Below are 14,053 nucleotides of genomic sequence, written 5' to 3'. Positions count from 1 at the left end.
GGACTGAAGGCATGCCTTGATCGAGCCAAGGGGCTATGGGTAGACGAGCTACCTAGTGTACTATGGACTTATCGGACCACGGTAAAGACCGCAACAGGCGAGACTCCCTTCAACCTCACTTATGGCACTAAAGCAGTCATCCCAGCCGAGATCGAAGTTCCCACGCTACGTTTGGAAGTGTATGATGACAAGGCAAATGAAGACGAGCTATGCACCAACCTCGACCTACTCAACGAGGTACGGGAACTCGCATACATTAGGATGGCGGCTTACTAGCAGAGAGTAGCTCGGTACTATAACGCCAGGGTCAAGAAGCAGAACCTCTGTGTCGGAGACTTGGTCCTTCGTAAAGTTATGGTGCTTGAGCCCGGTGTTGATAAGTTCGGGCCAAATTGGGAAGGACCCTCCTGAGTAAAGCGGATGCTCGGGGAAGGAACGTATGAACTCGAAACCCTAGAAGGGAAACAAGTACCTCGGGCATGGAATATTGTCAACTTAAGGTAATATTACCAGTAATCACCGAGCCGAGTGGATTGTAGTCGCTCTCAGAGCCTAAGGCTAATATGCCGAGCTAACAAAAGATCTCGGCACTATAAGACCCAGTCGCCTCTATGACATGGGCAAACTCTAGGAGAGTGGACCATAAGTCACTCCCCCAACCTAAGGGCTAAAACACCGAGCTAACGAAGACCTCGACACTAACCACTTCATCGACATAGGCTAAATATTAATACCAAAGGCACAGGTAGCTCGGGTGTGAATCCTATGATGCATAGCCCGCCCTGATATACAAGTTCGACCCGCTAGGGACAAGTGACTTCAACTTAAGTAACCCAAGTGCACATAGGTCAGACATATGCTCACTATGTTGATCACCTCAATGTACATTATAAAATCACCCTACTAAGTATGGGGAGATAGCTTGGGACGACGATAGTCGAGAAACCCCACTTCGGGTGCTTCTCCCTAGCAATTCGGGTGAAATAGTCACTTCAGCAAAAGAGAGAATCACACAATACTTAGAAGAAAAAAGGAACATTTCATTACTAGTTCTAAAAAAGAAATAGGGGCTAACAGCCTGGGAGAGTACATCAGTAAAGCAGAAAGAAAAGAAAGAGAACTGGGCTCAGTCGCCCGGGAGCAACCACTTCAAAAGTCATTTTTCAGAAGAAGAAAAAAAGAGAGCAACCAACCTCAAGGCCCCACCTCCTTTACATCCTCGTCACTCTCCTCCAGGGAGTCAGGCTCCTCCTCCTCCGCAATGTTCGCCATCTCTAGGGCCAGGTCTTTCATTGTTACGCCCTCAAGGTTAAGGCCGGAGAACTTCTTCCAGATTAGCCACTAGCAAAGCTTGAACCCCGAGCAGTAGCACTTCGAGCTGTATTCAACCTTGAGGTCATGGAGCTGTTGGGACTCTTTGAAGTCCTCCACTGCCTTAGCCCGCTCTGTCTACACCGCGGTGTCGAAGTTGCAGGTCCTCTCATGGAGCGTAGACTCCAAGCTCTGGACCTACTGGCGAAGAAGCTCCCTCTTCGCCACCACCCTTGAAGACTCCTCCCTGTAACAGGCGCTCTCCTCATACAATTGGGAGATCCGTGCTTCCTGGTCCCTACCTAGCAGCTCCTGGGCCTCGCTCCCCTTCTAAGCCTGGAGGAACTCATCTCGGGCCTGGTTGAGCTCACGTTGGAGCCTCCGCACGGCTGACATCTGATTGACGGCGTCGTGGGAGTGGATGGCAGTCTAACAGGCCATAGCATGGATGGTGGAGTTCAGCTTCCAATAGAAAGCCGAAGTAAGTAAGGGGGAGAGAGAAAAGAGAAGGGAGGGAGAAAAAGGGAAGAAATAGACACTTGCCACCATGCAGTGAGTTGAGGCCAGCTTGGCAAGCTCCCTATGGTGCATCTCGGCCCAGTTCGCGACCTCCTCATGAGTGATCGCCTACTGGCTCCTCCACGAGGCCACGAGGAAGTTGGTGACATTTTCGTCCCTCCACTCAGTAGAAAACCATGGGAAGACGGTGGGGCCGGACCACGCTGCTGAAGGGTAATCCTGGGATGGGACCTCTTCTTCTTCGCCGCCTCCCGCGGCTACTCCCTTGAAGGGCACAAGTGGGACCTCCTGTGGCGGAACAAAAGCTAGGTTTGCAGCCTCGAACTCGACGGCCCCAGAAGTGGACTGCTGGTTGGGGCGCGACCTCTTCGCCCTGCGCTTCTGGTTTCTCGACAAAAGGCGACGTGCATCCACACTAGACATGTTGGCTGCAAGAATCACAAGGCTTTAGTCTAGCTTGAAAAAAAAAAGAAAAGAAAAGATGACCTAAGGGTGACCTATCGGGGCTCAAGCTGACCTGCACGAGCTTGTCCTCAGCCAGGTAGTCCCAACAGAGGAAGCCTACCCCCACCCAAGACTGTAGCGTTTCCCGAACTTTTGGGTTCAGCTCAATGTCCGGATCCTGAACGGTGGCCCTCCAGTGGGTCAGAAAGGCGCATAATCTCTACTCTCTAGCTCTCTCACAATCTAATATCATTTTTAGCTCGCAAACCAAGTGCTAACTTAAGCATCGGAGCGACCCCGTTGAGTAAACAACCTCGGCTTCTCTGATTCATCTCTTGGAGGTTCATCGAATCCGTCGTTGCCAATAGCCAAATCATTTCCTGTAGGAAACAGCCGAATTGCGCCACATCAATATACATGATATAGTGTTATAGACACAAAAGGAAAAGCATCATCCACCTTGTTCATGGCATAAATAAATACAGACAATACAATCTCTATGCACTATGGCTACTTTCCCAATGGCTATTCTTATTGGACAACATATTTAATGCTTAGTGCATAGGGCAATTTCGCCTTTGTAGATTTTCATATACCCTCTAGGATTGTGGGTTGATGAAGTGGTTGTGGTAGTTAGGGGCGTTAATAGAGTGGGTTAGGGGTGTACAATCAGTCGGTTTGGCTTGGTTCAGTTCAAATTGATGATCTAATTGATTATTTGGTTTTATCATTTCTTCTAATTTAAAATATATTTTAGAACCGAATCGATCTTAATTGAATTTGGTTTGATTTGGTTCAATTTTTTATTTGGTTGGGCCTTGGTTTCACATAAATAACAAACATTTAACAAGTGTTATTAATGAAAAGTTAAAATGACCCCTAAACTCAATGGTTTTAATTAATTAATTATTAACTATTATTAATTAAAATTTAGAATGACCCCAAAATTCGATGATTTTAATTAATTAGCTATTATTAATTGAAAGTTAAAATAGGCTCAAAGTGGCATGGGGAATTGGCGAATTAGTGAATTGGCCATTTTCAAAAGTAATTGATGATTAATGAATACTTAATGACTAATAAACAATTAATAATGAGTCTACGTTTTAATTAACAATTATTAATTGTTCATTGGAAAATATAATAATTAATTAGCATAAAGTATAAATAAAATATTAATATTTAAAATATTAACTAAATAACAACATTAATTTAGTTTTCAATTGAAAATTTCAGTGAAACCGAATCAAAACCGAAAACCGATTTTTTTTTTTTTAAATAAAAACCGAATCGAACTAATAGGCTCTGTTTGGGAAGAGGGTAAATGCAAAAGTCAGGCTGGTTTTATGGTCATTTGCACCCATTGTTATTTGGCTGGAAGAAAGTGAACAGATAACGCAAATTTGCTGGTGCTTGGGAGTTTTTTATGTTGCAAACCCAGAGAATGGATCCCGCCATCATGCCTTGATATCTGGCCTTCAAGTATCAAGAATTAACTATTTACTAGTTAGAAGAACGAGTGAGAGCAAGTGATATCTGGCCTCTGTAAACATATATTCAGATCTATAATTATAGAATTTATTTCTCAAATACATCTGGGAACCAAAGGGAAAGTAGAAGAAACCCCAAATACTGTGAAATACAACGAGAACAATGCATGAACAACTGCCGATGAACAATGCAAGACCAAATACCCCAAATACTATGAAATACAGCGATGTTCGGAGGTCTTTGGTCTTGCCATCGCTGGTGAATCTCCATGGGGAGGACAGATATACATACCTGAGATGTTAGGTAGCTGTTGGGGTTTGAAGTAGCAGTTCAAGTTTTCCAATTCTGTCGCTGGAGGCCGAGGAGATGATAGGTAGCTGTTGGTGAGAAGTAACTGTTGCTATGGTGTTCCACGACGAGAAGATGTGACAAAGAGAGCAAATCAGTCTTCTCTTTCCATCAATGGAAAGTTCGAACACAGGTTTGCTTTTTTTTTTTTTTTTATGTGTGATTTAACTCCAAAATCGAGGAAAATACTGACAAGATTGCATATTTTCCTGAATTTTCGGGGTTCATTGTACCACTTTACCAAATGGTGGGAAAACTGATCTCTCGAACCGTGTTTTGCACTCTTACCCAATGGAGCCTTAATAATCCAAAGTATGCATTGGGTAGGATTTGACCTGATCCATCTCTAATGCATTTGTATTAAACTGGATCGTAATCTATTGACGGAAGATAAGAGTAGGGATGCCAGTGGGTTGGGTTTGGGTGGCATCCAATCTGAATTAAGACCAATCAGAACAAGTGGATGGTCAAATAAGACATATTGAATTGGACCAGTCTAGATTTAATGATCTAAAATATTTATTGGACTGGACTGGACCTCATCCATCTATAATGAATTCATGTTGGACTCGATTGGATTGGACCAATATCCAATCCATGGACAGCCCTAGTGGTAGTGTGGTTCAGATTGGCTCCCCCATAAAATGTGCCTTACATGCACATCACAGCGTGCATTGGAAACAGATTGGCTCCTGTATTTGTCAATAGTAGTGTCAATCAGACCAAATTTGGTCCAATTAAATCTGATCTAATATGAATTTATTATAAATGGACCAGGTCCAATCCAAGACTTTGGACCATTTTAGATTGATCCAATTTAATGTCTGAACCGTCCAATGACTCCAATCTGTTCAAATTGGTCTTAGATTAATTCTAACTCAAATCTAAGTCCATTGGCACCTGTATTATTGTCTTTTATTAATGGACTGTATATTGGTTCAATCCGACACTATCCATTGTAAATCCGTTACAGATGGACCATGTCCGATCTAATATTCCCAATGCACGACTGGGATGTGCTGTGGGGCGCGGAGACAATGCAAATTCAGTGGTAGCACGATAGAGAGTAGGAATCAGCAGATATTGATTGGCTTATAACATTTTAGGATTACGGTGCTCATCTGACTGTGAGGGCCCACCAAATTCCGTTTTGGAGTCTCCACTCCAAGTCCCAACCCACCAGCCAGCACCATTAAGCAAAGGCAAAAAAAAGGACATTGTGCCTTTTTGAAAAGGTCTTTGGATGGAATTTTGCTGCTATTAGATTTTACTTGGAAATTGTGGTCTTGTCTCTTGTGGAACAGCACCCTAGGAAAGTAGCAAACTCCCTGTGTCGTGTCAAGAATATTTGTAATTTTTGTAGACTTTTTTTCTACTTCTCCATGTGAAATCCATCCTTCTGGGGTCCAAAGTAACTTTTGCTTTTGGGTTTTGGCCCATGTCCCATGAGAGAGAGATCAGATCCACATCCACCACCATATGGGCTGGGGGTGGCCCTGGGGGCAATCCCGATGGATCTTAAGCCTCAACTCTCTCAATCATGAACCATGCCTCCATGTGCGCCACGATTACGAGTCCATAAGGCCTTAAAAGTCATAAATCAAACTATTCTTGTCTACAACCTACAACCATTAATTATTAATTAATCAACACAAAATCATAAGATAGGTCAGCCGAGTCAAACCACGAGTTGAGCCGCAGTCACCGGAGTAAACTGTAAACCCGCCCACCTCCTAGCTCCTCATTCCGAACTCCGAACATCAAACCATCAAACACATTCAAAAGCATTTACACAAGTGGAAACAACCAGAAACATTTTTCAGTTACAGTCAAATCTCAAGTAACCAAGTAGATAGGCATGGGCGATATTGGGATTCGATGGTATTGTTGCTGCTCTATATTAAGCTCTCTCAGGCTGAGATAAGGTACCTCCACTTCTCCATTACGTGTCGGTGTAAGTGTCCCCGCGAGAGGCCCTGACGCCGGACGGCAGCTCGTTCTGGAGGGCGTGCTCGAACCACTTCTGCTCTCTGTTATGTATACAGGTCCAGATACAGCTCCCCTGCAAACCCGGCTCCTGGGGTAGACTCCATCTTCACCATCATCCAGTCCTGCATCGTCGAACCATTTCCACCTCCAGAAAAGAAGAGCATTTTTCCACCATTTCTTCTTCTTCTTCTTATTGCTCTTATTTGACTCTTCTTTCGAGATGGGCTTCTGTAGTTTGAAATGCAGAGCATCTACGGATCTCAAAGTATCTCGTTTGTACTTTCTAGCTTCTTCTAACACCTTTATTTTTCAGAGGAATTGAGTGAAAACAAGTTCAGAGAGACCTAAACGAGAAAGGAGGAAATATAAATCAGAGAAACAGAAAAAAGAAAATACATGTATGTATGTATGTGTGACCTGAAAATAGTCGATTTGAGGTTCGAAGCCGTAGTCGCTAAAATGCTGAGGCTCTGGCGTCGGACATATCGGAGACTTGCTGGACATCTTTCTCCTCTCTCTCCCACCTGCTCTCCTGCATGTAATATGTATTACTTTTTAATTTAGCACTGTTCTCTCCCTCCCTCCCCGCCCACTTCTTCCACTGCTCTGAGATTTGCAGAAGAAGAAGAAGAAGAAGAAAGAAAGAAAGGAAAAGAAGAATGTGCAGTGCAGAGGAGGCTGGACAAGTGGGAGTGGAGGGGAGGCAAAGTGTTTGGGGAATCGAAAGTCAAAAAGACTCTAAACTCTAGTAAATGCTTTCTCCCTCTTAATTTATTAACTTTACGACCCTTAGACTTATTAAAGCGGTAGCGGTAGTGGTTGGTTCCCCGTCCCCCTTCGCCCTTCTCTACGGGAGAATTGTTGGGATCCATGTCCTCGGAAGTGGGGTGGTACAATCATATTATCTAAAAATAAACTTGATTGACTGAACAATAAATGACTTATTCCTTTATCTTAATTCTTAGCAAGCAAGACAAGTCATTAAATAAAACCATTTAGCTCACTTAATTAAAGAGTAGAGTTACCACGAGTCCACGACCGACATTTTGGACTGAAAGACCAAAACCAAAGCTCGGTAAATTCATCCAGTCCAGACATTATGAATCGTCAATGATTTTATTTGGTGGAACCCACTAATTACAGTGGCCCTTTGATATCGAATCGGGATTTGTCTCACAGAGCACACCTCGCACTGACGTCAGAGCACATCCCACCGTGTATTAAAACACCTCCGGCCATGAATAACAATACAGATGTAGAGATGTTCCTCAGGTGCGGCTGAAACATGTTATGAGATTGGTGTGAGGAGCGCAGGACTCCTTTAGGTTTCCATCACAGCTACGTCGTATTAATGCCATCAACCCCCACAGTTCTGCATTAATATCTTGCTGTTTTCACATTGTTAGACACCAGGGCTGTCCTTACTCAGTCCTTTACATTCAGGGTTGTAAACGGATCTGAGTTGGATCAGATCCAGTCACAGCCAAATTCAATCTAATTATGAAAAATTCATATCTCAATTCAATTTACAATTTAGCATATGAGATTCGGTTTTAATTAGAATGTACTTTATTGTGCTTAAAGTAAAGAAATTAAAAAATAACTATTTTTTATTTAGATGACAAATTTTGTAAATAATTTATTAATTATAAATTTTATATAATTATTAATGTGAGGACATGTGTTTTATACATATGCAAGTAAAGGATAAAACATAAGTTAACATTATATAATCCAATTTTATTTTTATGACATGCACCAAAATCAAGTCAAGTATCTACTTTGCTTTGTAGATATAAAATATCTAAAGTAGTTTAATAATTATGAATTTTAAGCTATTTTAAATTTTTATTAGATTTGAATATTAATCAAATTGAATGGAACAAAATCCTTGTCCAATTTACATTAAAGCATAGAGCCATAGACACACGAAACACCACATACACAGCTCAATCCATCATAAACCAAAATCACAACTACTTGGTCCAATTACCAACTCGGGTTACCAAGAACTAATCTAGACAAATAATAAGAGCATTGTAAGAACAAACTACCAACCGGAAAATGTCCACCTTGATTGACAGAGTTTTGGAAGTATGATGGCTTGATCCCTCTTCGAAAGGTAAGTATCACAGTTCCTCAAAGGGTCTGGCTATCCATTATCTCCTCCATCAATTTCCCCTCCTCATTGTCATTTCTCCTTAGACTTTCAGAGAGCTTCATCCATGTCAAAGGGCTTACAATTTGATTATTAAAGGGATACATGTTCTAAGATTTGAATAAAAAATAATTATATTTTTACCTAAGAATCCAAAATAATCATATTGATATCTGGTTCACGTTTTGGACTCCAGCCCATTGACAGTCCTAGCCACTCACAGTACCCATAACCTCCCAGCCCCAAACCCTAGTGAATGCAGGAATCATTCCCAAGTCTCCACTACCTTAACAATTAACCCAGTTATAACCTTTAAACCGCTTCACTACTTTCTTTTAGGGGTCTTGGGTTGTCTGATTCAAGAAGTTGGCTTAGCTGAACTGAATGTGATTACCATTCAGCCGGCTGTGGAACCAATGATAATACATAGGGTCCAAAGTGAGAAATTAAATGGTTGTGGGTACCATATATTTTATTACTGGTGTGAAGTGTTCTTGATTCCACAGCCAACTGAAAAATTTGTGTTCAACTAATCCCTTCTCCTGCTTCAAATAGATTAAGCTTGGCTTTGGATTTGGGCTTATTCAAAATTTTACAAATTACTCCAACTATTTTGACCCAATTTGCACTACTAATTATTGCACAACCCCATGAGCTTGTTTCTCACTATTTTTGGATCTGGTTAGAAAATTCTGTGTATTTTAAAATTGGGTTACAACATCTATTTTAACTTTTAAGAATATAATTATGTCAAAAAACTAGGAATGGCAACGGGACTGATTTAGGGTGGGGACCATACTCCCCATCCCCATCTCGAGTCAATAGTTTGACTGATTCAGAGTAATTTTACAAATTACTCCAACTATTCTGATAGAAAAATTTAAAAAAATAAAAAATAGTCAAAAAGTGTTGAACGGGTCGACGGTTTGACTGCTCAAGTCAATAGTTTGTTGACTTTTTCAATGATTTTTGACCAAATTTCGGGTTTTGGGTAAAACGGAATCGGTTACTTAGACGGTTCCCAGGCAGAACAGTCCGACCATCCGGGTCAATAATGGCTCGAAAACGTTGAATATAATATATATACACGCCAATCCCTGTCCACAATCGGGTATCACTATTGATTCCCATCGTTGACAAGGCAAATCTCCATCCCAAATCCCAATAAGAAACCCAAAAAAACTCAAAAGTTCAAAATTAAAAAAATAGAAAATAGTCTTTTCTTTGCATATATTGAAGTTTTACTTTCCTACCCCCCCCCCCCACCCACACACACACACCCAAGAAAAAAAAAGATTTTTTTACCCTAGCTTTAAGATTACTTTTATTTTTTTTACAAAAACGTTCTCCACTCCTTACTTTATAATTTGTATGGACTCTCCACTACTAGCATCCTCGATTGTTAATATAACATAAAACCATGGTTTTCAAATCGTCATTGACCCAGATGGTCGGACCATTTGGCCTGGGAGCCGTCCAGGAACCTAGTTTTGTTTTACCCCAAACCCAGTCCTTAACCAAAAACCGTTGAATTGATCAATGACTCGTTGACCCGGTGGTCGAATCATCGATCTGTCAACCCATTCAACTGTTTTTAACAGTTTTTTATTTTTAATTTATTTTTAATTTTTAAAATTTTGTTGTCATAATGGATCGTCCATTCGAACCGTCAACCCAAAAACTGGTGGCCAGAACGATTCCATTTCTAGATCATTTTTTAAAACCATGCATAGAACTAGACAAGATAATGACATTTTGATTTATGAATTTGTCTAAAAATAACATGATATTGTTTTACTAACCCATTCAACTAACTTATGACAAAAGGAGATCTATGCTAAGTAAACACATGTAAGAGATGGGTTCAAACCTATTTTTTGAAAGGGTTATTTACTAGAACACTCCCTATAGTTTCATGGGTTTAATTAAACCTACCCTACAGTTTTCATTTTACTAAAACAACCATTATAAGTTGCAACCTATTTACTTAATCGATCTTTCACCAAAAGGTGTTTGTTTTGCCATCTAAAAATAGTAACAATCACCTAAACTGGGTAGAAAATGTTTATGGACATGGGTCCATGATTGTTTATTCCAAAAAGTACCCCTAACACTTCTCCATACAAAAAAATAAAAAGATCAAAGAGAGCCAAATAGAGTGTTTTAGCGTCAAAACTGTCACTTCTACTGTCATCTAAGGGAAGGTCAATTAAGTAAACCGATTTCAAACTACAAGGAGTGTTTTAGTAAAATGCAAACTATAGGATAGGTTTCAGTGAGTCCATGAAATTATGGGGGGTATTTTAATAAATGACTCTTTTCAGAAAGCAAGGGATCTTTTAGGTGGTATTTGGTAGCACCAAACTGGCCTCTGAACTCTGAACTTTTTTTTTCCTTTTTCGATTAAGCATTCAAGCATACTTTTGAATATGAAAATATATATAATAATTTAATATGTAATAATATTGTATTACAATAAAATACATAACATACAAAATTATGAAATATGAAAACATAATAATATATTATGTATTACAATAAAATATAAAACATTTCTCAAAAGGTTTTAATAATCAAATTACTAAACAACTCCAACTACATGTAGAAATGTAAAAAAGCAGAAAAGCATTTTTCAGTCATAAATCTAACATCTGAGCTCATAAGTGATCTCAAATCAAAACTATGTTGTTTTCGAAGGTTAAAGTTTAGATTTACTAAACACGACCTTAGTAATTTTCTGTTAAGATAAATCATACAAAACAGTTTACAGTGCTATAGACTACAAATGAGTTCTAATATTCCATCCATAACTCTATTGGTACTACAAGGCCAATTATGATATGCCACGTCCGCATTGCACACCAGTACCAATATTAGGTTGATGCGGCATATTGTTATTAACCTAATGTCCTTTATTTCATAAAATATCTATAGCCAACTAGTCATTGTATTGGGAAGGGTGCAAGTCAGATAGCTACTTCAAAGCATTTAAATTGCATGTGCATGGGCCTTTGGACTAGGCCCGTTTAAATTTTATAGAATGGCTCATACCCAAGCCCTCTTAATTTGCACTCTCAAACATTGGGAAATCGGATTCAATACTCATGGTGCTTTACCAGCAATCGTGAATTAGGAATATCTTCATATTTGTATGTTTTGATTTCATGGGAGATATTTTTAATGTACAGTTGCAATTGCTGTAAATACGGTGTAAACACTGTTTTGTGAGGACTGAATCCCATCTCAAATATTGGATCAATTAAGAAATGATTGACAACCAATTCTCAAGTGTCAACCAACAAAAAACACGGAAAACAAGATGTAAAAAGAGAAAAGAAATCAACAGATGGTTCTCCTCGTTCATTTTTATGCAAGGCTACAAGGTTTTGAAGATTGGCATTAGAAGGTGGATAAGGTTTTATCCCAAGTAATCACTCTTAACCACATCCCCTTCAACCCTATACCTGTAAAATCCCCTTTACAAAACATTCCCCATTATCATCCATACTAATATGCCATTTTATTTGTTTAGGAGCTATAGAATGGGGCAGGGGTGTAACTTGGGTGGTTTGGGTTGGGTTGAGGATCAACCCAGGCCCAACCATAACAATGTAAACTTTGGGCTTAGCTGGTAGGGGTGTCAATGGACTAGTTTTGTGTTGGACTCCATCCAAATCAAAATCCATTTGGATGGATTGGATGACCAATAAGACATATTGAATTTGGACGGACCAATATGACATACTGGATTGGACCTGGTCTGTCCATAATAAATTTATATTGGATTGAGCTAATATCTGGTCCATTGACAGAAGATAAGAACATAGGTGTCCATAGACCGACCAGGTTTGAGTTGAAACCAATCTAAATTAACAGGAATTCGAACAGATTGGACAGTCTTTGGACCGGTCCAAAATATTCATTGGACTGGATTGGACCAGGTCTATTTGTAATGGATTCACATTAGACTGGACCAGATTGGAATAAATCCAGTCCAATTGACACCACTACTTGTTGGGCTACCTGAGGCCTCAACCCTAACCCAACCCGAGTTTAGGTCAGGCCCAAGTTTTCTAACCTGGGCCCAGCTTGAAGCCCCAAGCCCAACCCATGAAAAAGCAAAACTCAGGTTGGGCCTGCTCAAATTGCACACCTACAATGGGGTAACTAACTCATCCCCTGTACCCCCAACCCTGATCAAGATGGGATTGGATCCTAGGTCTTGATGACAAGCACAAGAGACTTTATCAATGAGCTAACTGCCATATTTGTTTCCATGCATCATATCTATGTGTACTTTGGCACCCAATAATAATTCATCCACCTTATCCCAAAATAATAAGGCGATGTATGGATTTACCTGAACTTTTAGATCTATCTCTTCAAATAACATGCCTAAAATTTGTGTTGTTCAGAAAGTTGCAGGTTTTGGGACTATTAGTTATTATTAGGCCTGACCATATAAATTTGTTTATAATTATGTTGGTTTTCTGTTACTATACACATACTATATACCCTATATACTAAGGGCCCAGCCCTCAGGATAGAGCAGCCATACATGTATTTTACTTCATACCCACCGTTTTGGCAAGTATAGAAGACTAAGGTCCATGAACTGTGAGCAAGGATAAGTAGTTAGCTTAGGAAGAACTAGTATTCACGTGGTAACTCTTAAAAGACTTTGGGCTGGACTTGTTATTTTACTAAGATAGGGTTTGTGATTAATGGATTTGTGCTACATTTGTGGTTTGAATTAGGAATAAACCTTGTTTTTAGTGATTTATATGAGACCCAAATTCTATATTTGATCCACATTATTTAGCCCCTTTTTTGAGAGGGATGGCCTGGCCACATGTTTGAAGAGTCCTCCCATCCAAGTGCTTTGCTTTCCCATATTAAGTACAGAGTTTTTTCTTTGTTGTTGTTGTTGAAAATTAAGTATAGGATTACAATTGTGATTAAAGGAGACTATTAATTAATCAGGCTTGATGGTATTTGTACTATATTTGTATTTGCATTCTTTCCAAACAGAGCTCTAATTAGCACTTTCTTTTTATTTATTTGTTTTAGAAAACTAAATCAGATTTGATTTCTGATTAAACATTTGTATCAGGAATGGGAAACAATATGATTTAGCCCATTCTTCTTAGATGGAAGGCTTATGTCATGACACAAAAATTTTATAGAAAAAGGCAGCAAGTGAAAAATTGATTGCTTATCTATCAATATATAATAAACAAAAAATTGTTGTGAAGACAGTCTACTAACCATAGTATGGAGAGGCTGCAGATATGCGGGTTTAATCCCATGCCTACATATTGCGTGGTCTGCCGTGTGACCATCTCAACTTCAGTCAGCTACTCGATCGCCGGCTTTGAGTGTTTGTAATTATATGAACCACACTTCAATTTGCAACTGCAGCTGCAACTCTTGCAAGGGCTAGCTATATGCCCCCACTTTACATGTAAGGGATGTTCCAGGTGAAAAGTAACAATGTTTAATGCCGTGAGGGTTAAACAAAGAATAGCAAAAAGCGTCGAAAGTGTGTTTAATCTAATGATCGATTCGGGTCTTGTGCTGTTTCAAGCCATTTACGATTAAGTCTGTCTATGCATATTTGAAAATTTGAGACCCGAACCCAATTAGATATTTGATTTGATTATCTTAGATTTAGATGTTGTTTTTATGAAATCGAATTAGATTAGAATTTAATAATCGAATTTGGATTTAACTTCAAATAATTAATTTTTAATATCTTAAAAAAGTAAAACAGAATTAGATTAAATCCGAATA

General features: G+C 39.5%; 2 long non-coding RNA genes across 2 annotated transcripts; both read right to left on the bottom strand.

The window, feature by feature from the left end:
• Positions 1–1,022: 1,022 nt before the first annotated feature.
• LOC148861452 (uncharacterized) lies at positions 1,023–4,190 on the bottom strand. Its single transcript, XR_016095024.1, has 3 exons — positions 4,057–4,190; positions 2,348–2,654; positions 1,023–2,258 (listed from the first exon to the last, which is right to left on the bottom strand). It is a non-coding gene; the product is annotated as an uncharacterized LOC148861452 (long non-coding RNA).
• A 1,534-nt stretch (positions 4,191–5,724) lies between these two features.
• On the bottom strand, positions 5,725–6,963 carry LOC148861451 (uncharacterized). Its single transcript, XR_016112325.1, has 2 exons — positions 6,520–6,963; positions 5,725–6,402 (listed from the first exon to the last, which is right to left on the bottom strand). It is a non-coding gene; the product is annotated as an uncharacterized LOC148861451 (long non-coding RNA).
• Positions 6,964–14,053: the final 7,090 nt, after the last annotated feature.

This window comes from Nelumbo lutea, chromosome 4 (genome assembly GCF_056320005.1).
Source record: "Nelumbo lutea isolate HS-2025 chromosome 4, American lotus-T2T, whole genome shotgun sequence".
Classification (NCBI taxonomy): Eukaryota; Viridiplantae; Streptophyta; class Magnoliopsida; order Proteales; family Nelumbonaceae; genus Nelumbo; species Nelumbo lutea.
This window is presented reverse-complemented; position numbering and strand designations above follow the sequence as displayed.